The sequence below is a fragment of the Peromyscus leucopus genome, chromosome X (genome assembly GCF_004664715.2).
Source record: "Peromyscus leucopus breed LL Stock chromosome X, UCI_PerLeu_2.1, whole genome shotgun sequence".
NCBI classification, from domain to species: domain Eukaryota; kingdom Metazoa; phylum Chordata; class Mammalia; order Rodentia; family Cricetidae; genus Peromyscus; species Peromyscus leucopus.
The window spans coordinates 31,662,220-31,669,820 of record NC_051083.1 but is presented as its reverse complement, the minus strand read 5'-3'; positions in this window follow the sequence as shown (position 1 = coordinate 31,669,820).

Genomic DNA, 7,601 nt, shown 5'->3' with positions numbered 1-7,601 from the left:
CTTCCTTCTCTCCCTCTTAACAAATGAAAGATTTTGTCTTTCTTTCTCTGGGCTTTAGAATGTCACCTTAGAATTTCATCAGTAATAGAATGGGTAACAAAATAACAAACTATACTATTAAACTGAACACACTCAAGCCAGTAGCTCACTTTTGAGCAAGTGTCTAGCAAATTATATTTCAGACAGCAAAAATTCAAGGTCAAATGACCAGGTGCTTTTTCTTAAAAAAAAAAAAAAAAAAAAAGATCTGTCTTCTCCTGGATGAAGTAATTTACAAAATGAAAAGCTGTAATGGAAATTGTGATTTTCATCATAAGGATTCTCATCCAGAAAACCAAGTGTTTCTTCCCAGGCAATTTGAAATGAGATCCCACTCTTCTGATTTTATGACTTGATTTGTAGGGAATATTTATGCCTCAATATCTTTCTGGTCAAAATTTTCTCAACTGTTTGTAGGTTCTTAGAACTGAAAACTGGTATACTATGAGCAAGCTATGTGAGAGAGTAGATGTGGAGTTATAGTAGAGCCAAAGTTACATTTTAAGTTTTAATTACTATGCCTAAGTGATCCATGAAACAAAAATGCCTCTAACCTGTAAGCCTCTTGCCCAAGGGCAGGTACTTCCTGAGATGCTGGAGACTGTTGTTCATATAAGATAACAAGCCACATGTTTCCACTTCCCTAAACAAGATTGACTCAACTGTGCTGTATGTGCTGATCACATGTGAGCAGGAGGTATGTAGGTAAACGTACAACAGAATATATACTTGGCCCTGATTGGACCTGGTGGGAAATATAGTGGGATGGCTTTATGGGTATGCCTTTATAAGCCTCAGTAAAATGTGACTTGTCACCATTTCCTGGGAATCCCAGAATGGTCCTAGCCAGAGCCCATCCACCTGGTAAATATTTAATTAAAGCTTGCTTTAAATCTGAGCTTCATATTTGGCTCAAAATTGTGGTAGTGGTCTTATTCTCAACTGGTGGGATTGATAGTTACTTGGTAAACTTTATGGATTTTTGATTTATTTCATTAACATTATTTTAATTTACCTTACACATCGACCATGGTTTGCAGATGTTTTAATGTACTCCTAGCTCTTGTTTACCATGTGAGCGTGCCCATGCTTCAGCACCAACTTTTGATTATCATTGAGGCTTTGGAATGCACCAAGACTTTGAACCCATGCTAGACTGCCCTACAAGGTCTGAGAGTCAGTCAGCCAGGAACCTAACCCCACACCCAGTCTTCACCCATCTCTCAGTTTCCTTCTACAACTCTTCCTTATTTATATAATACTCAAGGTCAAGTAACAGACCAACTCTATCCCTCACTGCTCAGGTCCCTTTTTTCTCTCTTTTTGTTTGGTTGGTTTTTGAGACAGGGTTTCTGTATAGCCTTGGCTATCCTAGAACTCATTCTGTAGACCAGGCTGGCCTCGAAGTCAGAGATTCACTTGCCTCTGCCTCCCGAGTGCTGAGATTAAGGGCATGTGCCACCACTGCCTGGCTTTTTCCCCCCTCTTATCTACATATCCTTTTATCTCTTTGAAAGAACACAGGCTGCCCTAGTTTATAGTCTCTGTGACTCATCCTCCCAAAAGAAGAAACTGTTCTGTATTGTTTCAATGTGTATCTTACCCCTCTCTTTAGTTATCACCCTTAACTAAAAGCCCATTTTCTCCCCCCAATCTTTTTTCTTTGCTCCTACCATACCTTCTTGTATGTGTGTCTCCCTCTTCTTCCTATGTAGCATCCTAATACTAATCACTAATCCCACATGATTGCTTTCTTCTTTCTTTTTATTTTCTACTCATCCACACAATAACTAATATTCTACTTCATACAGTAGTATTACTATTTCTTTACTCCCCCAAACAATGGGTTTTATGGCTATTTTGTAGTCAACTGGTATTCTATTTTCCCAGTGGGCTTACCGCTGGGCAATGACTATAGTTGTAGACAGTCTTTCATTTGCAATGGATGCCTGAAGATAGAAGCTGGTGCCCTGAACAGCAGTCTAAAAGAGGAAAACATCATTTCAAACCACCTGCAAGCTAGTCTTTCCTGAACACTCCAGATACTTCCACTAAAAGTACAAAGGTGACCCAAATTCTAAAAACTACAAAAATCTTCATCAACAATCTAATACCAATAAAGTGGTTCCCAGTACAGAACCACCAGGAGCACGCAAAACAAAGACAATTTATCTCCTCCCAAAATTACCCATTCCACAGTAATGGCTCCCAATGAAAATCACCCAAACAAAATTTCAGGCACACAACTCAAAAGAATAACTATAAATATGCTTAAACAACTTAAGAGGACACAAATACATTAGAAGGAAACACAAACATCTGGAGGAAAAAAGGAAGTCGGTTTAAGATATGAAAATCGAATTCAATAAGAAGAAATGCTGAAGGAAAATCCAACTGAAATGATGGTGGTAATGAGAAACACAGTGAGTCAAATAAAAAGTTCCATACAAAGTCTCAGCAAAAGAATGAATTATGTGGAAGGGGAGTCGTTTTCTTCAGTGCTGTAGCCACCATTAAGCGGCCCTTGCTTCAGTAAATAACCTCCAACTGATACCTGGGCCAGGAATTATAATTAAACTTCTTGGGCCATACACAAAAAGAATACATGGCAGTATGAGGGGAATTTATTGAGGTTTCCAGTAGAACATGGAGGAGGGTGGCAGGGAAAAATGGGGGTGAAGACATAAAAATTCATTCTCCAAATATATGAAACTGTCAAGCTGGTTTTCACTGTACTTCATTGCTGACTACTGTTTTGCTAGGTTAACTCTTATTTACTGGTGATGTTAATCATACTTTATGATAATTTACTGATCACTGGAATGAAGTCAGCATTTTAGGATTATTTCATTCTTTTCTAGGCATCAGGGTTGTGCTGTGAGGTGTTGAAGAAATGCACATGTGTGGGAAGTACAAACCTACAACTTCCCTGATTGATGCTCAGGTCCTTAATCTTGAAACATGTGTTACTTCTACATGCCCCTTCAAATGAAGCTTATGCACATCAAAGAGTTGCTGATTCTCTAGTGAAAGAGAAGCATACCTTTTTGAGTACTAAAGAGCAAAGCAAGCACAAATGTTTGCTTGGCAGGCAGAATTAGACGGCCCAACTTCGTTCAGATGCCAACTGTATTTGCCTGGAGGATTTCTCTAATTGCTAAAGCCCATGCTGCACATCTATTTTTCAGGCAACAAGTACCAGAGGATTGATGCCCCCAGAAGAACTGCTATCAACAAGGAGCTGCTGGAGGTTGACTGGTGAATAAACACCCCAGGTTCTTCCCACTTTTATTTGAGTAACTATGAAACACATGATCTATAATCTTTCCAACAGCATTGTGCCCTTCAGTTGTCCTCTGAGCTAACTAGGCTGATAATGTGCTCATTATTGGTTTCTTTTACGTCCACATCTCACAGCCTCACTGGTATTTTCATTACTTCGAAATATACTACTTGCACTTGACTCCTTGGCTCAGAGTTGACTTCTAGGGATCCCTAAGACAAATACATAGTGGGCACCTTTGGTGAATAAAATGAGCAAATGAGCATCTCTAGGAAAATTGTTGTTAAGAAACATACTCCCCTCAAATCAAAAATGACTGAGAATTGCAAGAACCTAATCATCTGTTTCTTTTCTTTCTTTCTTTCTTTCTTTCTTTTTCTTTCTTTCTTTCTTTCTTTCTTTCTTTTTCTTTTCTTTTTTTTTTTTTTTTTTTTTGGTTTTTTGAAACAGGGTTTCTCTGTTTAGCCTTGGCTGTCCTGGAACTCACTATGTAGACCAGGCTGGCCTTCAACTCACAGACTTCCATTTGCCTCTGCCTCCCGAGTGCTGGATTAAAGGCGTACGCCACCATACACGGCTCATCTGTTTCTTAACCCTCCATTCTGTAACACTACTGTCTACAAAACCAGTAGCACTTACAAACAAGCTGGAGAAGCCAGAGAGAGTGCTCCGTGGCTAAGAGTGCTTCCTTCTCTTCCAAGTAGCCTACATCTTGAAGTTCACACCTGTCTGTAACTCCACATCTAAGGGATCTGATGTGCTTTCTGGACTCTGCAGGCACCTGCATACACATGGCATATACACAGAGACACCCACACCTACACATAAATAACAATAAATGTGGGCTGAAGATGTGGCTCAGAGTTAAGAGCACTTGTTGCTCTTGCAGAGGACCTGGGTTTGGTTCCCAACACTCACAACCATCACAAACTCCAGTTCTGGGGGATCTAATGCCTTCTGACCTTCATGGGAATCAGGAACACAAATGTTACACAGACATACATGCAGACCCAACATTCATACACATAAAAATTTTAAATCTAAAAGAATATAAAAGTAAATAAAAGAAAGCAACAATATATGTGACTGACTTGGAATTTATTTGCATTTCAACATTTCTGATGGGTAATCCAGACAGTCTTTGTCCTGAATCAGTTCAGTCTCAGACTAACTAGTGTCTATTTGTCAGTGTTCAGCAACTCCCCATCCCCTGGAGTTTTGGTTTCTGCTACCCCTTCTTTGTTTTCATATCTGAAAAGAAAGGAGAATGGCAAGCTCATCGCACAAAATTGCAGCTTTATTAGGTAATTATTTGTTCTAATGAGAGGGGATGCTGAGCTCGAGACTTGAACACAATAAGTTGACAATGAACGATTTGGGTCACACAAACATGGCAATTAAAAGCTAAAACAAATCTAGATATTGGGAATGAAATGACTCTGAAAATAGCATCAGTTGACACGGCTACTTATCACCTCTGTGAAAAGTGTTAGTGTGAGAGATTGAAAAAACGACCCCAATTCTTTGCTTCTCCCTGTAACCACAACCCACTTACCAAGGAACTTTGCAGTGTCCTTCTGCCACCCTGGTCTCAGCCATGTGGCTTGTTTAGGACAGGAAGTAACAGAAGATAACAGAGGTTTGAAAGGTGCTTCAATGATTACACAAGATCACTCTCACCCTCCACCATCCCCAGAACAACAAGTTTAAGATGGTCTGATAGAGAAAAAAAAAAAAAAAAGACTTGTGAGGCAGAACCAAGTCACCCAACTCATTTCAGCCAACAATATCCTAGATCAGCTGCCATGGATAGCCGACTACCAGATGTGTGAATGGTCCTGGGAGAGTGGGGACCGCTTACATTACTGTCCAGCTGAGCTCAGCTTGAATCATCACCCTCCAGACACATTGGCTAAATTTATACTTACTATCTTAAGCCACTGAGTTTTTCAGTTGTTGGTTACACAGCATTCTGCTAGAGTCAAATAGAATCATTGGGAATGCTGAAGAATAGAACACTGCTAAAGACAAGGATTTCATCTCCATAAATGACAGAGAACTGGTAAGTGCAGTTGTTTAGTCTTGGTTTGGTTGTTTCTTCAGTGTCTGGTGCCGAGCCTGAGGTCAGATAGGCATGGAGTAGATGAGAACTCAGGACAACTGGAACCTAGTACAAGCTGGAACTTGAATTGGCCACTCATCTCCCAGCCTCCAGCCCTGCTGCTTTGGAGGACTTGCAAGAGATGTGACTTCTATGATAAAGCCACATTCACACTTGGTCTAGGATTTGCAGGTAAAGAAAGAAATCTTGCATGAACCCAAACTATAAGCCTGTCTGGTGGTCCTCCAAAAGAATTACTAGCAGACCCTTAAAATGTACACAAGCTATAACAAGGATTGATCTACCCTGACCTCCTGAGAACAAAGTGACTCCTCACTGCTTTACTCCTAATTCAACCCTCTGGCCATCTCCCCTGTGACCAGTCTAAACTAAAATATAGACAGGAACCGTGGGAAATGTACCAGCTGACACATTACAAATCACTTTTTCTTGCACCCATTTGAATGACTGAAAACTCAGATGGAAATTGGAAAATAGCTCTCATATACCAAACTACATTTCTTTGTAAAACAGCAGTGTAAAAAGATGGACCTCACCTAGATTCTAGACAGGTTTTCAAACCACGTCATTCAGTTGAATACAAGCCACTCTTCGTAAGCCTCTTTGTGTTAAGGAGTAAGCCTAGGGCCTTGCACATGCTAAGCCACTTACTCTACCATTGAACTACCCTACCTCCAGCCCTGTTTGTTTTGTGGGATAATATCTTATTAAGAAGTCTATTTTCTTTTTATTTATTTTTACTTCTTGGAACCTTTTGGGTTTCTGCAAGTTTCTCTCAATGATTCCAGATAGTTTTCTAAAAAAAAAATTTCAGGTATAGCCTTTAAAAAACACTCCTATCAGTCAGAGGGGATGGAGGACACCAAGAGAACATGGCCCACCGAATAGGTCTCATAGGTGCTCATAGACACTGATATGGCAATCATGGAGCCTGCATGGGTCTGACCTATGTCCTCTGCATGTATGCTATGGTTGTTAGCTTGGTGTTTTTGCGAAACACCTAACAGTGGGACTGGGAGTGTCTCTGATTCTTTTGCCTGCTCTTGGGTCCCTTTTCCTCTTATTGGGTTACCTTGTCCAGCTTTGGTGCGAGGGCTTTAGCCTTATCTTATTATGTATCTTGCTTTGCCCTGTTTGGTTGTCATCTCTTGGAGTATTGCTCTTTTTGGAAGAGGAAAATGAGGAGTATATCTGGGGCAGAGGGGAGGTAGGGGGAGCTAGGAGGAGTAGAGGGAGTGGTAACTGTGGTTGGAATGTATTATATGAGAGTAGAATCTGTTTTCAATAAAAATATAAAAATATAAATAAATGAATGAATGAATGAATGAATAAATAAATAAATAAATAAATAAATAAATAAATAAATAAATAAATAGAAAACAAAACAAAAAAACCTACCAACTTGGCAGAGAGCAGACAAGTATCACTCTTGATGTTATAAAAGCCAGACCCTGTGAATCTTTTTATTTGCAGGACCTAAATATTCCAGATCTTCCATAAATGAACAGGAAAGAAAAGAGCTACATTCTCTCAACTTCTTATTTATGACCCATATGTGTTTGAGGTTCCACAAACAGAAGGGACTTGAGTCTCAATGGAATAGAGTACTGTAGTTCATTTTAGTGTTTCTCTATATGTTATTGGAAGCCTTTTCCCACCCTACCACCAAATGTAGGGCATATGAAGATGTATACTCACACACATGCACATATACATATGCACACCTTGCAACATGTTCTTAAACCGCCTGTTTCTTTTAATGGTAAAAATCATTCAGAAGTCTTAATGCCCTAAATTACTCAACACAATTGTACCTCAGCCTTCTCTGATGCATCTTCCAGGAAAACTACCTTGATGGAAATGGGAAGGAGGCAGAAAAGTAGTGTGCCACAACCAGCTCCTCCTGAACGCTACAGCTATGAAGGTGGTAGAAATCCCTAGGAACAGTTGATCCATGGTTGAGAGCTAGGGGTCCCAAGTGAGCAACCACAACCTGCTGTCCAGCAGGAGCCAGGACAAGGTCTATCCTTTGCATTCTTGAAGGTATTTTGTATGAATAATTCAGTCAATACTGGCTGATTTAATTTGCACTAGGCATAACAAATTCCAGCTATGACTTAATGGATGCTGCACAGTCGGCAAGATGCCTCCATGTAC